The sequence below is a fragment of the Temnothorax americanus genome, unplaced genomic scaffold, assembly GCF_048541705.1.
Source record: "Temnothorax americanus isolate GAGA-0224 unplaced genomic scaffold, ASM4854170v1 Scaffold22, whole genome shotgun sequence".
In the NCBI taxonomy this organism is placed as follows: domain Eukaryota; kingdom Metazoa; phylum Arthropoda; class Insecta; order Hymenoptera; family Formicidae; genus Temnothorax; species Temnothorax americanus.
This window is the reverse complement of record NW_027509360.1, coordinates 1,516,173-1,540,266: the sequence shown is the minus strand read 5'-3', so window position 1 is coordinate 1,540,266 and position 24,094 is coordinate 1,516,173. Positions and strand designations below refer to the sequence as shown.

General features: G+C 36.4%; 1 long non-coding RNA gene across 5 annotated transcripts in view; it reads left to right on the top strand.

Annotated features, from left to right (window-relative positions):
- The window catches only part of LOC143898161 (uncharacterized), a 277,565-nt gene extending 257,819 nt beyond the window's left edge, over window positions 1-19,746 (top strand). For all 5 annotated transcript variants that reach the window (XR_013257125.1, XR_013257127.1, XR_013257128.1 and 2 more), the window contains 2 exons: window positions 18,734-18,883; window positions 19,060-19,746. This is a non-coding gene — a long non-coding RNA (uncharacterized LOC143898161). The remainder of the gene's footprint in view (window positions 1-18,733; window positions 18,884-19,059) is intronic.
- Window positions 19,747-24,094: the final 4,348 nt, after the last annotated feature.

Here is a 24,094-nt window from a genome sequence, read left to right as displayed (position 1 = left end):
GCGCAACAATGTATCGCTGATTGTTACGAACGAAAATGAGCGAATGGTAGTCGAATGATTCGAAGAAATGATATTTCACGAAATTTTGATGACGCAGACATTCTACAGTCATTGGATCCAAAGCAAAAGTTGTGATCTGTAATTCTCCAATCATACATTTTTTATTCTCAGACGCTATTTGTATCGCGTGAAAAAATTCTTTTCTTGAAAACTCAATTTCAACGGAGAAAATATCACGGGGGAAGAATATATTATTTGAAATGTTATTATAACTTAAATATAATACTATATAGCACTCTTATATTAATACCTAACACATTTCAACACTTTCACTGTCGACACGAAATCAATAAATTTCATGCAGATACAATTCTCAATTATTTAAACTAAGATTATAGCTAAATTACCAATAGCAAAATAAAAGTATATAAATTATTATTTTTACTATACAAAAAAATTCTTTAGCAATATTTCTTCACAAAGCATCAACAACTAAAAAATAATCGCCATCAAATCTACAAACATCTTTTTTAGAAGTCCTCCAGTAAGTTTCTCTCTATCTCTTTTAAATATTTTTGAAGTAAATAATATTTTTATCTTTTCTACAATATTTGTTCTGTAAATATTGTTAAGAATGTGTAATTTGTATGTATGTGTATATATAAATATATTGATCTGATATATCTATCTTTCAATTTGAAAAGATATATCTTGTTTAATGTCTTTTTTATGAAGGAATGAATTTTCAATATTTAAACGTGACATAAATACGAATAAATACGAATCTCAAATTACAAAAAAACTTTACAGTTTTTACCACGTATCTATTAATAATGATGCAAATGATGTGTTTACGATGCAGGTGAGATAGCGTGATGGTTTCCATATATTAATCGAGCAGACACCTCGTTCGGCTACCATGTAATCGAAGAAATAAGAAGGCGATGAGCCGTGAAACGCACTTTCGTCTACGATTCCGTCACTCGACGCTTTTCCATGCTCATAGGATAAAGCCAATTCTCGCTATCGTGATTCAAATTTTCTAATGGCTTCTTCGCGCCGTTAAAATTTCAGATCTCAGATTTCACCAATAATTCCCGATATAGATATATAAAAACGATACTCTAACGAAATGACATTCTGCAGTGCTTAATCGTTTTAATCGCTTTGTTTAACACGATATATGTCGGAAAATACCGCTAATCACATTTAGCCTTGCTCGCCTCAGTAAAAATCTAACAATAAGCTCGCTTTTAAAATATAAGTCACCGTGATATATCCAAGGATCAATTGTTCGTGAATCGAGAAACGGTGTATTACATAATTATTCTTAAACTTTTAATATAATACTTTGCGATACCAACTCGTACCGCAACGCTCTCATCGCGCATTCGAAACTCCAGTCGTCCCGCGCCCTTTATTTGCATTAGGATAAGGCCGGATGCAGTTATCAAATTTGCAGATAAGAAAGCGGTGTGAGCGCGAGAGGCGTTTTTCGTATTTATAATATTTGATGTCGTCTCTCTCGTCTCGACGTGCCAAGTATCAACCATTGAGCGTTCGTTTGGCGAAGTTCCTCGAAGGATGCCTATAGGTAGAAACCCTAGGTAGAGACAGCGCGGCCATTCATGTACCTCCGTATAACTGGTCGTCCACAACTTAAGGACAAAAATGCAAAAGGCACACCGCTTTTAAATGCTATTTAGAACTCCTCCGGGAATAGATTGGTCAATGGTCAGTTCTAAGGCTAGTTCTCTAAGGCAGTTCTTTTGCCCGTCCATTTTTTCTATCCTTTGTCCATGTTATCGGTATGTCGAAGAAATATCTCACGCTCAAAATACTTTGGCAAAAAAATCTTCCGTTTTACCTTTTGTTCGGTCGTCCTAAGCAAACTTTTATGCGTCCTTTCGTGCTTCAAAATTCAAAAGAAAGCAACGAAAAAAATGTATGTTTTCAAACTCGCCAATGTAAAAGTATTAGCTATAAGTTGGAAGGATTTTTCTTCTGAAGAATAACGTGCGTTTGTAGGAATTTATTTCAGAAAATAAATTAAAAGAACGAATTACAACAAATTGTATAAAATACAAAACAAATTGAAAAATATAAATATCTATACGTGTTAGAAAATGTGTTTAGAATATTACGATGATATATTTGAGCTGTTAATTATAATATTTTATATAATTAATTGTATTGTACATTCTGTGATATTATTATGAAAGTAACAAGAAAGTAATAAAACTATTTGATATTAAAGATTTTCTTCTTGACAGATAAACGTATCTACGGATTAAGAACACGTAAGCATACTCTGAACACATAGTATAATCGCGCTGTGTGTTTAACAGATATAGCTTCCGGCGTTCATCTCAAAATTCCGATCTTATTCAAACCAGTTAGTCGATAGAAACGACAGCGGCCGCAGTAATAAATCATCGAGCGCGAGATTAAATCGTTTACCAAATTGCCCTGTACGGTATGTTGCTCCTTCAAATAAACGATGACCTAAGCACTTAGCGGATTTAACCGAAATGACCGGTACTATTTCGTATATTAGACTGACCGACGTATTGTCGAACTGTAACTATCGATCACAGCCAAACTATTGATTTATATTTAACGAACAGATCCGTTTTCATTATATGCTATTTAACGAGCAGAACTTCACTAGACTTTTCTGAAGCAACGGAAATACATCCGAGAGAGAAGTAACAATGCTGGGTTAAATTAAATTCTAAATTAAATTAAATTCGAAGTATTTCAATTTCTTAAATATTATTTTTCAATTAAATAGCCATTACGATTTGCATAAAATTATAAGATATTGTTTGCATGATGAAGACCTAATTCAATTTAAAATTACGTCGAGTACAGAATTCTAAATAGCAGAGACAGCAGAGATACTTTTATTTTACAATGGAGTTAATCTTTCACCATATTGGACCTCTGTTGTTTGCTTTACCGCGTGTCAGCCGCTTGTAAAATTCGACGTGAGCCATATTTGTGCCAAAAATATCCGATTTTCCGCTTATGAATTGACGTTCATTAGCTTGACGCCACCAGCGGTTTATAGCTGTCCTAAAAGTAGAATGAGGGGACAGGATCCTCGGAGATTATTGACCTAGGTTCTCGTAATCTGGAGCATGACGGCTTCTCTCTTTCGTTTCCTTTCTCTTCTCCCTCCTCCCCCCTCCATTCGGTCCCTTTTTCTCTCTCTCTTTCTCTTTTTCTTCTCGCTACATCGATGGATCATGGACCGATTATTTCGATGTCACATCATAATGCGAGGATCTAGCCCCTCCGTTACCGAATCTCCTCGCTTGTATAAGGATTACAAAACGGTTCAAAATTTATCGCGACGAATATTTGCTCGTTTTCTGTAGAACGCGGAACTTACCGAAACCAGTTTGAGTGACGGGACCGATATCGTTGATCTTATATTTTACGTACTTCCGTATATCTTCACGCTTTATTTTAGTTTCTGAGAGCTGTGTTGCATTTCTTCGTTCTATTTAAAGTTTCTGTTTAAAAACAATATGTGACGCGACGTGATTTTTTATCTTTCTCTCTCTCGCCTTTCTTCCCTTTTTTTATTTCTATCATTCTCAGGATTCCACGAACGCGATCCGTCGTCGGTCACCTGATAACGCGGCACCGGTTACAAGCGACTTTATACCGAGAACCGCTGACGCTGCACTTACCTAACGTTTCCGGACACAAACGGCATTATTCCCACGCGAGTATCGACGAAGGCGAGGACGAAGGTGTACTGGCTTTCTTTTCCATGCGGAAATCTGAATCTGTGATTAAGCAAAGTTTCTTTATCTAATTTTTGACAGGAAATATATTCGCGTGGGAGGGAAAGTATCGATATGTACTACGACTCGATGACAGCAATAAATGCAAACATCCGGCACGGATGTTAAATGCTAATTACGCAAACGTTGAAATATGGCATTTGCATTTTTTCCAATCTCGCAGACGCGAAAAGCAATCGTGTTCAGTGAAGCTTATTCCATCACGCGTCCGCGATGGAAATATTATAATAAAAGTACTGATTTGATGTAAACTTTGACAATAATGTTCAGTTCTGATCTTTTTCTCGGCCGAAAAAAAAAGTGAACGGGTAAAACCTTTAGAACCTTTAGAATCGAATAAACGCACGCGATCACAGATTGATAACGGTCGTGCGAGAAACTGTTCATTATTTTGCTTGTAGTTCTGATTGTTCTTTAATTCGCAATTCGTTCTTTTCTTCTGCGCGTGGTTCTCATGGACATTTGCATATTCCGGATCTCAGATATGCATTAAGCGCACGTGTGCGAATGGGATATGCAACGATACCGATATACTAAAGGCGTCTATGTTAAGAGCTTTACGCATACATGCATATGATGGTCGTTTAATTGTATGACACGATTGGCCAAGAAACTTTAAGACTATCCTGACATTCTTGAACAGATACTAGCTAAATAATAGACCTGTTCGTTTTAGCTAAACCTGCAGTTCATTTTTCGTCTTTTTCTTTTCACGTCGGAGACAGAAGTTTTTCTATTCACGTTAAAACGAACAGGCCTAATGGCTGTATAGTAACCGAAAATAAAGAGAAATATCGTTTTTCACTTTCCATGCGAAGGAAAGGGTTACCACGCCTCTTTCGTTGGCACTGAAAAAATCTTCAGCTTATTTCACTCGCCGAATAGTTCCGGCTCGCCGAATAGTTCCGAATTTTAGAACGTGCCGGCCCGCCTTCGCCTCCCCCCCTTCCCGCGTTCGGACTTCAGCGTATGATTACGAACGATATCATTAAAAATAACCTTTCATCAAAAGTGCTTACGAGGGCATCACGATCTCGTGCCCGGATATAGTTGCTTCGGAATGATTATCACAAAGTACCACCATTTGCATAATTAGGAATAATCACGCGAGATTAACTGTCAAGATTGTCAGTTCGCGACGTGTCTTCATTAGCATATTCCTCGCGATGAAAAACGCTCGGTGTTCCTCACATTCCCCCCTCCCCCCCTCTCGCCCCCTCTGGTCCCTTTCTTCTTTATTTTTGCCTGATCGCGTGCGCGTTACAATGCTTTTCACATTTCAGCGCGATCGCGATATATCGGAAGCGAAGCAAAGCTTCCGAGTAGAAGAAAGTTTACTGCAGTACTGATTATTTTCCACGCGATTGCCTCGCAACACGAATTCAATTTTACCGATCTTAATTGTTATTCTACCTAGCACGAGCGAAATAGCGATACGACTAATTTCTCGCTCCCCGTTGTGGATAAAACGATTTGCAGAGTATTTAAATATCTCTTTACGATCCTATGGAAAAAAATCTAATTTTTGTAGTACAAATAAATATTTGAAAAAAAATGATATATGTATATGTATGATTTTTACTGATTTTTTTCTCTCGATTTCTATCATTATTCTGTCTAACTGCTCATCTTAACCGCTTTCATATCCGTTACAAAATATAATTCGTTCGATTATATTCTTGGGCGTCCGTTCTTGTGTCGACGCGCACGCATGACGCGAAGTTACAAGTCACATCATACTAAATATACGTGTTTGTATTATAATTACAAATTAATTATAGCTATTTTCCTTGGGTTTGTCCTAAGATTACGATCTAAGAAGGGGACGGGAAATTACTCACTATAGGGTTAATTGACCGAGACTGCGTTAGCGCGCGGCCTGTTTCTATTATAGATACGAATTGCAATCGGCCAAAGCAGCGGACGTATACGCGTCCAATCTTTTCCAGTAGTCACGCATGCGGAAAATGCGGCGGAACGAGATTTGGAAAAGATTTTTCACTGCAGGCGAAAGGCGTGAGCCTCGGAAGGGTTAATCGCTGAACTCGGAGCATTAGTCTTAGCAGCTAAGCAGACCGTTATCATCCAAGTTAATCGCCGATTAATTTTCGTCAGAACCCGCCGCCGCCGCCGCGCCGTGCCGGCGAAATTCAAGATCCGATCGAAGGTCTCTCTTCTGGCTCGTAAAGAACCTCGGACCGACGGGCCAGGTGCGGCTCCGGACCCACGAGGGGAAAAGAAAGAACCAGTTTTTTTAGGGGTCTCCTTTCTTTCAATTCGACGCGACGAAGGGCACCGCGTTACTTTGCACGCACGCTCGTTCGCTCGTTTCGCCATATATCGCTTTTCGCGTGCGAACAGTGGGAAAGTTTCACGGTGACACGTCAATCTCGAATCTGCCAATGATTCAATCCAGCCGATTTTTTTTCAAATTCTTGGTAGAAGATGATGACAACGGTGAAGTTATTCGTGGAACCAAAAGCAAATTTTAATATAGCTCGTCTAACAAAGAACCGTTAAAACATGAATCGATTTATTAATTTATTACACGCGACAATTTTTGCATTGCCGTATAAATAAAATTACGTTATATATTACTATGTATTTTATGACATTATATATTTTAAATGCTTTAACAATTGATAGATCTCTAACAGCTGTAAGAAGCTGTATATGTGATACATATACCTTTAAAGTCCACTCCGCGGTACGACGGATCGCTTTTTACACCGATACCGTTTTATTTATCCGCATTGCTGGTAACGAGCTCGTTCTGGTCAACTGGGACGAGCCGATTACGGGCTAATTAAGTCGCGCAGCACGAAATCTCCGTTGCGATCCCCGAAATTTCTTCAGCGAAATCTCGTAAACGACCGCGGCAATTTCACGCCGCTCGTTTAGCTTTCATTACAGCACTTCAGCTCAATATATTATAGTGAAACATTTTAAGATCGGTATGCAGTATATACGATATTTACTGTCAGCAATTGTCAGTACTGAAAATCTATAATACATTTGACGTAAAATATAGAAAAATTTAGATTTTCAGTACTGACAGTGAATATCGGAATTCAGCCTGTATTACTGCACAAAATTTTTTTCCTTTGCTTTTCCGCCTCTCCACCTTCGTTCGCTTTCTCTTTTTCGAAAAATTATTGCGAAGAAATCCATACCTGGACTACGGGTCCTGAAAGAACAGTTCGAAAAAGATTAACTGTAGGACTATCTAGAAAGCCAGGAAAGATTTTACCTAACTTTATGATAAATCTTTTTGGCATGGTCTTTTCAAATCTTTATATACGTTTTCCGCTTTGAAGTCTGAAACTTTGAAGAGAGAAATTTTTAACATTTTTTCGTTTCTATGATGTTTTCCCTTCGGCTTATAGACTTCCGAAGAAGAATACCATACAGATCGATGGTATTCTTTTCTTATATTTCTTCTAAGAAAACCTTGAAAACTTTACTTTTGCTATTAGTAACGATACTGGCAATAGCATGAGGATCAGATTGCCGGAAAATCGTTCCTTGTTTCTGACAATATTTTGTAACAAACTGAATAAATGTGCAAAAGTGAAATTTTGAATTTTTTAGGTATATTTGTACAACATATAAAGAGTAGAAAAAAATATTTTTTATTAACAAATGTTTATATAAATATACGATATATGTATATAGTTTAAGTATACTCCGCTTTTTTTTTGGTCGTTGTTTTGCAATAATATCTTGGCTCTCGGTGATCAAAATTTTACTTTCGCATATTTATTCAGTGTGTCACAAAATATTGTCAAAAACAAGCACGATTTTGCGACAATCTGATTGTGTGTAAATTGTGTCTAGAAAACTAGAAATGAAAATTAACGTGACTTTTAGAGTTACAAATATTGCGCGCTGTAGCTCTGCAAAAATTTTTCTTTGCATTTATTCACACATTTACGGATATAATCGATGTAACAGTTGTTACTCTTTGAATAAATTCTGTAGTGCGAGGGGGTTGTGAGGAGTCAATGACCCCCTGCCGTCGTTTGGTGCTAATCGAGTCGCTTGGGCGCGGTCACGAAACTTCCGGAAGATGAGCGACGCGCGAGCGTCCTCGTTCCTTCTTTCTCTCGCCTCTCCTTTCCCTCTCTTCAACGTAACGCGACGCGGCGCGCATGGACGCGGTGCTTCATGTCTGCATACGAAACGCGAAAGGACAGTGCAGACGCACAAGCCGACGGTAGGTAGGACGCGCAACGTATTTTTGCAGGACGCCGTCACGTTCTCCTCTCGCAAACTGTCCCTCCTCTGCGATCCCATACATCCTTCTTCCCTCCTCCCGACTCCTCGCGCGACTCCGTTCCGTCCTTTATCCTCGCGGAGGACAGCCTCTCCTTTTTATCCCTTATCCTTTATTCTTTATCCTTTATATCCCGGTCTGCCTAGGCAGGCAGACGCGAGTGTCCCGAATGGCATAATGCATCGCGAACTGGTTTCTTACCGACTCGCAGTGTGTCTCATTTTTCCCATTGGTCCCGAATTGCGCCACGCATGGTTTCCTCTTCCTCCTCCGTGTGTGTGTATATGTGTATGTGTGTATGCGTATGTGTTGTGTGTACGTGTGTGTGTGTGTCTCCCGTCCCTTTTTCACCTTCTCTGTTCTTGTCCTTCACTTCCTTACCAGGCCCGCTCCCTTCCTCTCTTCCTCTCTCTCTCCGTGCGGTGGTACGCGCCCGATAAAAGAGTCTAGACCGACACCTGTGTGCGCCTCGGACACAATCGCCTCTCTTTTTCCCTCTCGATCCTTCGACCCTCTTCCTTCTTCTTCCCTCTACGGGCGTCTAGTCCTGCCGCTTCCCACCTTACACCCCGTTTGTTTTCTCAAGCGTCGCCCTTGGCCATCGCGAACCGCCGCGCCGCGCGCCGCCGACCAACGTCGTTGCGTCAAGATGCATTTCACCCCGGAACTGCATTTTGCATACGCGTCCTCGCGGCCGGATGGAAGAGAGTCGTTGAGATCTCTCGGTGGCCTGTCCATGTGAAAGATCGGTGGAGGATGAAATAAGAGGCGAGAGGATGACGACCGAGACGGCATATGAACGCTGCTTGTATTGCGATACGCGCCCGTTATCTGATGCGATTCTCCTTTTCTTTTTATTCATTTATTTACTCAGGCATCAGTTATTCAGCGCTCGAATATTAATCCCTTCAAGCGGGTAAATATCTGATTGTACGATCTTTAAATATTTGATTATGTCGAGCGTTATTTTAGATCCCATATTACCCAAGGTTTTTTCAGTCGGAGCCATCTCTACTTAATGTTTATCATTAAACTTCTTGTTAACTAAATCCTAAGTAAAAACTCTGTTGATCGAAAATTCGACGATATTGAATATTTTTAAGAATAGTCAAAAATATATACTAAAAATATTTATTAATCTCTCATTTATTACTGTATTATTATATAATTATCTTTCTCATTTTATAAACAACAAATATTCCAGAAAAAAGTTTTATTACAAAAATTACGCACACACATAAGATTTCTTTGTTTTATAGAATATTATTTTAAATTTATTTTTATAATTTCGTTAAATTTATGACAAGATACATTTAAAATAAAATAATTCATTTATAAACCTTTGTACTTTCGAGGCTTGTTTCGCCATTTTATTTGAATTGTATGTAATTCTTGAACTTATTGATACAAGAGACAAACTGCAAGAAGAAAACCTGCCTACTAATTTTATTTACTGCCGCTTCAAGGTTACACCATAAGCACAGAAAGCTGTATTTACCTTACTGTTTAACGTTTCTAAAGACGCACAGATGCTTCTCCCGATCTTTTTTGGATTCTCTCGTTCGTCTTCTCGCGAAAATTCCCACGATCAACATTGTAAGAAGCCGACGATTGCCAATCGGCTCAATGTAACCCACAAAATTGCCACTTCCGGCGAGACGCGTCCGCGATTGTGTGTGTCTGCCGCTCGGTTTGGGAATAGTAAACGCCACACATTTAACTACGCTTTTGCACCGCAGCCCGGATTACACAACTCTTCTCCTTTGTAACCTCGGAGTCCCTCGAAGTGCCAGGGTCACTCGCGCGAATCACATCATTTAACGAAGCAGGATACACCGTTGGCAGGATCAAGATCGCGGGCGACTTAATTGGCTAATTAATAGAGGGAGGCCCCAATTATACAGACCTAGGTAACACGGTTTTTAGGCACTCTCTCCTTCGTTATAAGCATCGCGCTTATTAGCTTTTTTCCTCTCGGCTTTTTGTTTCGAATCGGGCTATTTAAAAATCTTATTCTACTTGTTATGTTCCACTCTTTACTGTCTGTTACATTACAAGTATATATTCCAGTATATTTTAATTATACCTACTTCCGTAAATTCCAATATATGTACAATATATATACTCCTGGCTTTTCTTTTACTTGTGCGTTTTAAACGCTTGAGATTAAATTAAGATAATTGTTTGAAGAGATATTCTCCGAAAATTAAATTAAAATTTTTTTTTATTCTTTGTGATATATATCGCTACATTTTTATACATTACCGTGATACGCTTCACCCAAGCGATTACCGAAAAGTTAAACCGTTTTTACATTAATTAAAACAATACAACCCGACGCTATTGTTTATAAGCTCTGTGGGGTAATCGAGCGATTCTGGATTTCTACAGAAAATTTCGAGGACAGGTAGAGCATTCCTTTGTATGAAATTGTCGGCGTCCCTTACTCGGATGTGAAACCAGTCGACTGCTTCTGCTCATTCCTGCATTCATTTATCCTCATTCATTGCCGTGGCGAGTCTTCACGGCGTAATTAAGGTATAAATTTTAACAGGGTAACGACGGGTAGTTTGAGTTTCGATCGGAAACACCCGTCGTAATCGGCTTGATATATTGGCACTGAAAACACTTCGAACAAATATATATATTAATGCAGCTATCATTTGTACATGAATTTTATATAATCATCATATGCAATTTATTAAATATAATTTTACCTAAAATAATGAGTATAAAATGAAATATATAAAATAAAACATAACATCAATTTTTCACAAATAAAAAATATTGAATTAAGTTTACATATTTATATGTATATTTTTAATACCAATAATATGTTCTTTCAATCTAGCTCGCCATGAAACATTGAATGAACATGGGTTGGTGGTCATCTTTCCCCTATGGTTATCTTACCTGAGTTTACCCTATGAAGAAATTATAAATTCAATGTAAAAAATTTCGAAGCAAACTTTTTTTTCGACCCTTAAAATATAAAGTTACAATGAATTCTCCTGCCGCGCATTTTCAGCATTCGTACATTATCGGCCGTGTACATGAATGTCGTGTGCATGAAGAACGACAATCTAACGTACGTTACTCTGTTAATACGCACGTCAGGTTGCGGTTACATTGTACTATGCAAAATTACACGCAAAACGAAACGCGGACGCCTGGCGTTTAACCGTAATTGCCGTTTAACCGGGACGCATATGAATATTCTTCCGATGCGCCGTCACAAGGTTTTAATTTCTCGACAATGCGCAGGAATTTATGCAACAAAGATAATATCGTAATATCGAGGCGGGGAAAGGAAAAAAAAAAGATTATAGGGAGGAAACAATAACGCACGCGGAGCGGAAATATTAAGTGGCACTCGCGCGACCCTTACCCTACACGCACGTCTTGGGTTGCGTGTCGTGTTTCCACAGTAGTTTACGGTACAGATACAATCGTCTTCTTATAGCGATGAAACGTTTTACAAATTAGGTAACCACGTCAATGCATGGATTTCGGAGCATGTAAATATGCCCGTTATCATAGAAGAGGTATTTAATATTGGAACACGCTCATTTTTTGTTTCTGTTCGATTACCGATCATCAGCATATATGCTGAATATTCTGACGTGAATTTTAAATTTAATCGTTATTGATGCCGCGAAAAATTTTCTCGCGCACACCTACTTCCTTTTTCGTACAAGATTCTCGTTTGAAGAATAAAGATGTTAAGTCTCGCGACGTAATGTCACACGACATTTCATTATCGAGCGTGTCGTGTACATATTTCTGAAGACAGGTAGCCTCTCAATACGCATTTTACGCTCGATTTTCTTTTTCGGTCGGGAGCCAAAAGATAGGAACGCGCGTATCGTGAGTCTATTAACATATAAACTTTAACGAGAGAAGCGTGGGGCCCAATTAACTTCGGCGATGGCATTCCAGCGGACCGTATCCATCCCGAAATTACAGGTTTACCAGGAACTGTTCAAGGCGCTGTTCCATGTGCATCTTCTTGCCTTGCGATTTTTAAAAACGACCCACGGGCCTCTAACCTCGCAACTCGAGAACCACCGGTTCTCTCGATTGCGTGTTATCGGCTCAGCGAGGCGTGGAGAACTAGAAACCACGCAGCTTATCGATATCAATAAATCCGCATGTCTCCGCTAAAGTAGGCTCTCTCTCTCTCTCCTTCTCGCAGGATTTTTTTTCAAATGTAGAAAGTGAAACTACTTTTACATCATTACACCGTTTTTTTTCTTATTAGAGAAATTAGTAAAAGTTGCAGAGAGCGCATATGATATACATTAATATTTATCTAAAATATTACACAAGCAGTGGGGACGTCGCGTTAAAAGGGTTTCAAACACGGAGTATAAGAAAATCTCTCCCCGAAAAAGATTAACAATAAAATAATAAAGTTTCTAAGCAGTTTGATATATTTTGCTAAAAGAATGTTATGAAACAGTTTGGAAATTCTGTCGCGCACAAAGTCGCTGATAAAATTGTGCAAGTTTTTAAGTGCTTTTTATTCTTTCCCCAGATTAGATATACCGTAATTCCCCCCAAAGCTTACAAACGGCGTAGTAGACGCTACACAGTCGAAATTTATGCTTGTTTGCCTGATATGTGTAGGACAGATTTAATAATAATAATAATAATAATAAACTTTATTAACGGGTAATAAACCCTTTAGCGTACAAAGAGAAAAGAAAAAACAAGAACAATATATATACATACATATATATAAACAGATATACGACATTTGACAACTGAGGCTGTGATGATATCTAAATTGGGTAAGGTCTTTATCTGCGGATCGACTATCACTAGTTTTGTCAAGCTATTGCGAGCAAATCAACCAGCGGATTTTTGATAGCGCCCGAAATTGCGGGCGATAACGCGAGGTTAAAGATCGAAAAATGCAGATAGTTTTGCGCGCATCGGCAAATTGCGTATCAGATTGTTGCTACCCGCGCCAGAACTTGCGTGTCCTTGTAACAGTTTCAAGACCACCGCACAAGATTTGACTGGTCGTAATCTCGAAATTTGGAGATAAAAGGACGGTAATTTCGACTCAACCATGACCAGGGGGGAACGTGAAATTTTGATCGCTCCGATAAGCGCGGGGTCTTTCCAAAAATAGAAGCGAGACTTGTCTGACATTTATATAATGATCTATGTTTTCTTAATTCTTCTAAATTTCCCTTATTAGCAAGCTTTATCATTTTATAGCTCACGAAACAGATAATCGGAGTTTATTTGACCAACCTAGCAATCTACATAATGATTTTTGTCTTATTGTGCACAATAACTAATGTCATATTTGTTTTAAATTTCGTAGGCTAAGAAATTAATTTGCGTTTCGGTTCACGAAATGCATTAGTTTAATCATTAATGCCATCAGATCGGTTCTACAATATTATATAGCATGAATAAAGAAGAAATGTCTTTTCTCATTTACTTATTTAAAATATATAAAATTTTAAATATAATAATAAAATAGAGATAAAACAGAAATTGGTGTCATTTTTTTCAAACTTTTACTTTCTTATCTCACCCTGAGTTACACCGGTTCTATACAATACATCGTCGCTGTCGGATGTAGAAACATAACCGATGAACCGATAAGAACTCGTTTTTGAAAAAAAATTCTCTAATTGGACTATCGGTTGTGTTCCAACATCCGACAGCGACATACGATATTATATAATTGGCCTTAGAGGGTCTTAGGTGAGATAAGTAAATTGAAGAAATGACACCAATTTCTGTTTTATCTCTATTTTATTATTATATTTAAAATTATATGTTTTTTTTAAATAAATAAATAAGAAAAGCTAACATCTCTTCTTTATTCGTTTCGTGTCATAAAAAATAGATGAATTAATATGTATATAATTTCTCAGCAGCTCTTATACAAAATAAAGAAAATATATACGATTATATCGTAAAGCGTTAAATGATATCTACAGTCTTTTAAATTTTACTTAAGTGTTACATTAGATCTCTGTACCACCTGCCAATATCTTGAAACGTGATATCGCGACAGCGTAGAATGGTGTAAATTAGTCGCAGGTGCAATTGTTCTGCCAATACTTTTATCGCCGTTTAGTTTTCAACCTAAACAGATACTGCTCGCGCTTATATCGTTATACTCCTTAAAGATCAAGTCAAATCAAGAAAGTCGGTACGATTATCTCTCGTCACTACTTTCGTCTTACAATTTTCGGGCTCGTAATCGTCGCGACTCATATACATACAAGACGCCGCGAATACTATACACGTTGTAGTTAAACGCGGGGTTAGAGATTGAAACTTATCGATATTTATGCGCATATCGCGGGATTACAAGGCCGATTCGTTCTCATTTAGATCCGCCAGTCATTGATCGGGCCAATCCGAAAGAACCCGCGCAATCGCATTCAGCGGCTGATAAAAACTTTCTGTCTGATACACTTTAATTGCTCGAATCAGTAATCGCGAGAGTCTCAGCTGCTCGTTATCTACCCGCCCACTATCAAACTTTTCAACAATCGTGTTACTTCTTTTCTGTCTCTTTCCTTGCTTTATATTTCATCGTCTTCCTATATTATTAAGTATATACCAGGCTAGAGATAGATAAATGAAGAAAGAGAGAGAGAGAGAAATTTCGAATTACAATTACAAATTCGAATTACAAATAATTCTCTCTGGTTACGCCAAACATCTTGAACCGCTGAAATCATTTCTTCTGATATCTTTGTTTTATCTTTGTATGTCTCAACAGTTTGCTTATAGAAAAGCATTTGGTATTCATTAGTCTGCGCAATACTATTCGGTTTAATCACTTACGTGATCTACCTCAACTTTTTATTCTTTATCTAGGAATGTTACGGAAACATATGGTAGATAGCGTGTAGAATATCATGTGCTCTAATATAATAGTAATAGCTCTTTAACATATTATCTATTTATAATATAGATAGTAATTATATACATATATAATTGTTATATATATATATATATATATATATATATATATATATATAAAATAAATAAGTAAGGTAAGTGATATCATCAATCGATTTGTACAATTAATAAGAATCAATGCTAGTTTAACTGCTAATCTAAAAATTACTTTGCTGTACCATGGCCAAACGACGATTGGTAATAATTTGGTAATAAATTGATCGACATATGTTTATTTCGAACATCGTTATATGACACAGGTGTATATCTTATTATAAACTTTCTAGCTCGTGACTGTTTACACATGTAGAGTCCATAAAGGAACCATAAATGTTTTTTTCTCTTTAGGAAGTGTATCAGACACAAAAACTCTTTGCGCTACGTGCATTGCTGCGCTGTTTCTTTCCCTTTTGCTTCGACATAAAAACTCGTATTGAGTAGCTGACAAAATGACAAGAACTCTTACCCACGCCGTGCCCGGGACAACTTATGGCTTAATAGGACAAATTTCAGCGCCGACCCTTACAGAAATTTAATACTAGAAGTTAGTGATTAATTACTTATTTTGAGTATTAAAAGTACTTAACAACAGTGCTTTTAATATTCAAAATAAGTAATTAATCATTATCTTTTAGTACAAAATTTTTGTAAGGGGAGTGCCGCGCGTTACCATCTCGCTGCGTATGTACGCGCGGTACCATTTCGCTGTGTATGTACGCGCGCTGTAATAAAATAAAGTGCTTCCCGGAGATCCTTGTTTAGTCTCGGCGCGAACAAGAAGGAAACCGACCAATTCCGTAACACCGTAAATCAACTCTAGCATGGCGAAGCACCTTATAATTCAAATGTTTGATAATAGAGCCCAGATTCGTGATTCCCGGTTAAACGTAGACGCGTCTCAGGCAATTTTGCGCGATAATGGCCGCTAATTGGAGCTCCAATTATCGGCGTTTCGGAATTTGGTTGAAATTTGGGTGTCTAGATTCGTTTTAAAGATATTCTATTTATCACATGACAATAATTCAAATTATCGGATCGTCGATTCGATAATTCTTCTGCGAGAATATAATCGAACGTCTTGGTGAGCTTCACGAAATTATCATTCTACAAATGATACATATTTAAAATGTGGCTCAACTAAATAAGGCGCGATGCTCATGTCTAGCCGTTCAGCCCGATAAGATAAGTTGTCAAGAAAATTTCTTTTCGGCCGAGTATTTACCTTATCTTCCGATCTGTTCCGGCGACTTATTGCTTATTAATCATCTACAGACAGAAGGTTATGAACAAATAGTAGGACCAAAGATAAGGCACGTATTAGAAATTTTCCAAAGTATTATAATCTCGCCAGGAACAAGATTTATGGGATTATGTTGGCGCCTTTCAGCTACATGGCCGAGATAATGTTACCAGAGCTAACACCGAGAAATCTCGTTAGTCACGCAAATAAAATTTGCTCGAATCGCGCATTCGGAGACGTTTGCACGGGGATCCTGCGCTTCCCGTCGTGAGACGCATTTGAAATTACTTAGGTCTGGCTATCCTCCGTGCGAGTCGTCCAATTCGACTCCTTTCTTCAATTTATCCGAGCTAACGGCAAGCCTGACACAATGAAACAATTTAATCGATCGGTAAAGAACCATCTTGCCGTTTCGTTATTATATTCGCGCGTTTACATCAGATAACGCGTATTCTTATATGAAAATTGTAGCGAAGCTACGAAAAATGCGATTCAGATTAATGCATATTCAAATCGATCGTGCTGGTTTTTTTTAGACTCATACCTTTTCTTGCTGTTTCTAAAGCTGGCGCCCGTAATCCCTCGATATCTCTTGCTGTACGTCCTATTCACCATTCCCCCCGCACGTATCTTTACGCAGGTCAGAAATAGAGGTGCCCCGTTACGAAGAGCGCCTTTGTCGGTCTAAATCTTCTTTCGCATTTCCGGACCATATCGTGTTGCAAAATAGACCCCTTTTCCAAGTATTTCAAAGTAGTCCTTCAAGGTAGCAATCTCCCGAGGGCAGCATATTTCTACCTGAGTCGTCGACTGGAAAGAGAACCTTACAAAGAGAAGTGACAACTATGAACTGCCGAAAGATTCTCTTGCAATTTACGAGGCAACACTGCGCCATCAAGAATCGCGAAAAAAAAATTCTTTCGCCAATATCGCCGTTTTATATTTCCTAATTTGTCAACATTTCTTCATTCTGCCGCCCTTCTCCTCTTATTGCTCCCTCGAGTGAATGACATCGTAAAATGACACCTTGTAAGTTGACATTTTTACGACGCACCTTCTTTCTCATTCGTTTTTCTTTTCTCTCCATTCCGCTACTGTCACGTATTTTCTTTCGTTGTCTTTTCGAGCGAAAACACTTGTCGAATCTTTCGGGTGGTTGATTTACTTTATTTAGTGTGAAGTGTTATCCTCCCTCTTTCGCCACTTTGTTGATGCAGCGACAAGATCACCGTTGAGATAAGTGTCAATTTCTGACCACAACGAAGATACCGAAAACTGATGTTTCGGGAACGGCGAGATTTTCGTTCGTGAAAAGAACATGGCAAGAAGCTTACGCACCTTACTTTTATTATTACAGTTAGCGACAAATTTACTCGAAATTGTTGTTCAAATGAATTTGCTTTTCAGTATTATCACAGAGATTATAATACTGTTAGTATTCCTATTACCGCGGATTATATAATATCCGAGAAGAAATATTACACTCGATATAATAAATATTCAAACTATACTTTATATTCTCGTTAATCCAATAATATTGACTATCAGAATGACATGTTAGATTCAAACATGAATCCAATTTCTATATCTTATAAAATTGCATGATTAATTCCTTTTTTTCTCAATTATTAAAAAATTTGTATTACCGAAAGGGATTGTTATCGCGAATACATTCAAGATTTCTAGTCACTTAATTACGCTTGTCGCAAACAATTGGATGATTCATGAAAAATTCGCATGAAAAATTCGATCCTTTTAAAATTTAAATGAAAGGTGTTATACCGCTCAAACGTTATCACGTAAGAGAGACTCTTATTACTATCTCTGCGTGAATTTGATATATATCTTAAGAATGTTTATTTTGCGATTACGTATAACTTTTTTTATAATATGCGATAAAGCGTTTTTGAAATTTCTTCATAACGTAACAATTTTTTCGCGACACGTTGGAAACTCAATATTGTCTTTTCGCAAAAGAGTGACGATGACATACAAATCAAATAAATTGTGTCTACACGCAATCTTATTTTATAAGTGATTAGATTTTTTTCTTAAATCTTAAACAACTTCTCTTTATTGAGAGAAATATATTAGAATGATTTCTTATCGTTAAAATTATTTCTAAACGGCTCTCAAGACCGTAATACCGTTATTTCACATCCTATTCTGTACGCTAGCCTATTCGATCTTTATGAGCCGCATCGAATGGTTTACTCGTATTTGACTCGTACTCGTCATTGTGCTAAGATATAAATAAACCGGTTCACAGCCCTCTAACTCTAACGTAAGTTCCAAGCCACCCTGTTTTTAATACCTGCCTCATCCCTAACCTAGCTTAATCTTAACTTCATGCTGCTAAAAGATTTGTTTAGAATTTCTTCTTAAAATTCTCAAATGTTAAAGTTGAAAAATTTTCTGTTTCAAACATTTCAATGCTTTCATTGTTTTTTTTTCCAGGTAATTCGCCCACCTTGAAGTTTTAACAAAAGCGCGGCAGGATGTATAGCACATGGCAGACATCTGAACGAAAGTACCACCAACAACCATTAGGACCAAAGAATATAATGATTTTTCTAATATTTCTAAAAATGTTCTATTGCGACAAAGGTACTGCAAAAGCATTTTCTTCTTTATTCGAAGACATAAAAGAAACTGCTTTGTAATAAGATAAATTTAAATGTAAAAATATAATAAAATTAAATTAAAAATTAATAATTATATTAATATTATTGTTATATTATTATAGTATTATATTATTATTAATTTAATTTAATTAATTTAAGGCCTAAAATTGAAAAAATATGATATACATGCGAAATCAAAGATATATTAAAATAAGAGCGATAATTATTATATGTAAGACTTATATTATCAGTAAAATTAATTAACGCTATTTTTCACGAGAAACATTTATCGGCGAGTATAATTACACAATCTTATCGAGTGAAGAAAACCATTGTTGCGTTTAAGAATACGGTTGCTTTAAAACTGTGTCTTCACTAGAGTAGGCGAATAGTTTGCGAATAAATAATGAATTATTGTATTTCTGACATAGGCATCTGTCTAAACAGATTTAGTTAGTGATGCAATAAAGAAAATATTGTTATATTTTACAAAATATTGTTATATTTTATATTTTGAGATTTTGATAATTATAGGATTTAATGAGCATATTACGAAATAAGATTTTTAGAAACAAAAACACTTGTCAATATCGAAAGTCTCAGCGATCCTCTTCTGATGATAAATTTACATCACGAAACATTCGAAATGAAAAATATATTATAATGCGTTATGCTATTTAATGTAAGTTATCTTTTATTTCTCATATGTTACTTGTAATGTATTTTAAATTCGTAATATTTGTTTCTTAATACTCCTTACTTATATTATAATCATTTACCTACTTACCTCTGTTATAATATAGTAATTTTTTGTTTAAGAAATTATTGAAATTAATAATGAAGTAAAATTTACCTTTTATATTTATTTATATCGTAATTCCTATATATTCTAATATTTCCTAATTCTAATAAGTAAATGAAAATATTACTTATTTTGTAGTATAATTTTGATTAGAATATATCAAAATGCTAATAAAATTATTTTAATATTTAATAAAAATATATATATTTTTCAACATTTTTTTTTAATGGAATATTATCTTATCTAAATTGCTATTACTATTGTAACTAATTTTTTACTACAATAGCAAAACTGTTCATATGCCAAATTTTTTTACTACGATAGCAAAAGTATGCACGCTATCTTACAATTAGCTAATATATTTTGAAAATTTCAAACCATATTTTGATTGTCACAATTGATTGTCGTAAAAATGGTCTTTGCTATATTTACAGTGCTATATTACTAAGCCTGATTAGTTATAATTATTAATTTTATTCAGTTCTGAGGTTTGGCTGTCCATATTATATTATATTACGACTATAGATTTGCCGAACTAATAAAGTTTCTACTTGTTGTAGCAATTTTTTTCGCTATATAATTCGGAAAATATGCATGCTCGGACCAAACTGAACTTCTATTACTACTACAGTATCTTTCGCGTTTTCTTTCTTCTTCTTATCTGCTACTGCCGCCGCTGCCGTTGCCGCCGACATCGTCGTCATCGTCATCGTCGTTACCTTTCACTATCTTCCGTCTGACAATGAGAGACGACCGCGGCTCTCATTGCTGTCAGTCAGCACATAGCGCAGCGAGCGCGGATTAATGAATGAAAGGAATCACAATCGCGCGTTGTACAGATCTGCTACTACGTCAGGTGAGTTGCGCAAAAAGAGGATTCCAGAAGGTAACCAAGCGGAGAGATTGGTGGATAAGAGGCGACTCGCCAGGGATAACGAGCAAAAGCTGATCAATCCTTTATGCAACGCTGAAAGGGACTGAGATGAATCTTTCATGCAAAATTGTCGCTCTCTATTTGCAGGAAAAAAGCTTCTCTTCAAGCGTCTTAGACGTCGAAACGCAGGAATTTATCGTAACAGACCTTATCGGCAGCAATTTTGACATATCAAAAGATTTACGCCATTTAAAAAATTACGAGATAATTCTATTACATTTTCTGGAAAAAAAAAATATAAGAACATATTTTAACTTTTTTTATTCATATTCGGCATATTATTCGCGTGTTATGATGCTTAAAGGAATAAAACTACTCTAAAAAGAGAAAACTTACTTCAATAAATAATTTTTTTGTTTTAAAATACTATGAAACACATAGTTAGAAAAGAGTAAATAAGTTAGTTATCGGTATAACAAGAAACTGAGATGTGTTTTGATACAATAAATTATTTTATTATTAAGATAATAAAGAATATTGCTACACGTTTCTATCATGAAAAATTAAAGCGAAACATCATTCAATTGATGGTATGACAATTCTTGTCTTATAAAACAATGCAGAGAAATAACATTCCTGTAATATTTTATACTTAAAAGAGGAGATGTCAGTTTTATATTAAAAAAAAAAGATTTCAAGAACTTCTTTTTGTAGTCAAAAGTTTAAATATATGCTTCTAATATCCATTTCTACCAATGTAGATTATCTTTAATCTCGGTTTAACTTACTTTTTATCTTTTTTTAATTTTCAAAACTAGAAAAAGATTAAAAGTAAGTTAAACCGAGATTAAAGCTCAGCTGCATTGATCTCGGCATTGATAGAAATGGACCTTAGACTTCTAATAATATAAGTTTTATTATGCAAATAATTAATATGAATAATTGTAAAGTAGAATATTAATATAGAAAAGCAAAAAAAAACAATCTAACAAATTCAAATACCAAATTTATCTTGTAGCGATATTCGAATTCGATTAATTTGAAACAAAGTCTCAAGCATATCTTTAACATATATAGATATGATATTAAAATTATATATATAGCAGTTGCATATAAAATATATAAAATATATATCAGTTTTCTCAAACTGTTTTTATTGTATAAAAGAATACACGTCTCCAGCTTTTTGCGATCTTGAATTACGACTAATGCTTACGTCACGTTACTCTTCCGCGATGTTTGGACTACTACTTTAAACTCTAAAACCGCGGCACGGTTTCCGCGCCTTATGACCGCACGTGTTTATTATCTCTTTTCTTACATTTCAGTCGTGAAAACAAAGAGCTATATCCTTGTAGTGTATTTGGATCTAGCCGTGCCAGTTCACGCCGTGACTCTTATATTCGATTCGTTTTTTGTATATAACATCTGGTACCGGGACGAAGGCTTCTGATATTTACATTATGGCTATACATATCCATAACATTATATATTCAATTGTATGAAAAAAACCTACATGTATAAAAAAAAAAAATTATTTAATCCCAGCGTCCGAAAAGTAAGAAGACATTTTTACCGTTTGATTAAAATTTATTGATATCGTTAATAACCAATTTCGCTTCTCTCTGTTAATTAAGCTTATACTGCATTATCGCGAATGTATTACGCGTACGTCTTTCTAATGACGATAAAAAGTAACAAAGGGGAAAACGAACAATCAACAATCGATTCTCCATTTCTCCCTTGATGGAGATCCTGGTCAACGCCACGAAGATGATTAAGTGACGCAAGATTATATGCATCTCGTGTGACAGTCGGGTGAATAAAAGTCACCTCTCGTCGGGATTAGTTCTTCGCGGTACTATGACAGTTTTACGACCTCTAAAACTGGATCGGTTTTCAGAGTTCTCGCGTTTCAATCTAAAGATCATCTTCACCTTTAGAGGCGGAGATGCTTCTGAATCGAGCTGCTCGTGTGTAAATTGTCGGAAATGATCTGTCTCAACTATATCTTTCTTCTGCTGCGAGTTTCATCGCTGTTTAAATAGCCTTTCTTATTTTCGACCTATCTCGCTTTTATGACTTTATTATTGACTCTTTAATATTTGGGTAACCTCGCAGAATACGTCGTGACTCATGAGGTATGCGTCAATAATCAATCTTAAACGAAAGATTTTCATCTCTATAGGCTTATCAGCAGGAGTCTTTCAAGGATTTTTTTCGATTATTTGTCGAAGACGATTTGATAAATAGATTTCATTGACATGAAGCTCTATCAAGTACTATGAAGAAATAAATTTTTCAGAAATTCTATGTTTAATATACGATTTACCGACACATTCTTTATATTCCTCACAAATTTCGATTATTCATCAAAGACTTATTCTTGAAAGACGATTCGATAAATGAGCTCTATCAACGCCAAACTCTATATAATCTTAACCAGAAAAGAGAAATTGTTTCATAAATATTATATTCATAAATGTTCATAAATATTCATATATAGCGATAGTGTTATCCCTCTAAAAAATAACATTATTCTGATTGTATTTGGATCAAATAAAAAAAAAAGAATCCATTACATATAACATAAGCAAACCATCTCTACTTACTTTATAAATATAGAGCCTTGAATTTAAACGATATACGATTCTCCATATGATTTTGTTGGCAAGGGAGAGATAATAATTCGGTGATTCCGCAGTTAAAATTTAGTTCAAGCTAAATTATTTATATGTTTTAGTATAACACAAATATCATGAATTCAATAATGATAAAAATCCACGATAACTCGCGCTTAAGATTTATGGTGTGTGGTAATGCTGAGATCTACATTGGATCACGGACAGGCCGCGATCAGATCGCTGGGTATAAACGTCCTGTGATATTGAAGCCCTAGTTTTGATGTTAGGGTAACTTCGGTATATACGCCACAGCTAAGGGAAACTTAATTTATCGAGTATTTATAAAAAATTCTGTAAAATTCGTAATTTATTGCATATCCCCGCAGGGTTCGCAATCTACTACCAATACTATCCTTCTCCTCTCACTTTAACCCTTTGGACCAACGGCTAAGGGCCGGGGCACGAACATTGCCGTAGCGTCTTACGCCACCTTACGTGAAAATTGCCTTACGCGATACGTACCAAACACGGCAACGCACATAGAAAAACGTAACGTAACATATCATACGTTACATGCGTTACGTTACGTTTTTCTATGTGCGTTGTGCGTTGCCGTACGTTTGGCTTACGTGTGGCGTAAGGCAATTCTCACGTAAGGTGGCTTAAGACGCTACGGCAATGTTCGTGCCCCGGCCCTTAACGTTTCTTTCCGAAAGACGAGCCCAGTTTTCTCCGCACAAGAGCTAGCCTATCTTGCACGGAGGGGCGCAGCTATCGGAAAAATATTCCATGCTTCATGGCTCTAGTGGACTCGAACCTGGTTCCTCAGATTACGAGTCTGGCGCTCTACCACTAGACCACGCTGCCGCCCCTAATTTAAGCACAAAACTTTTA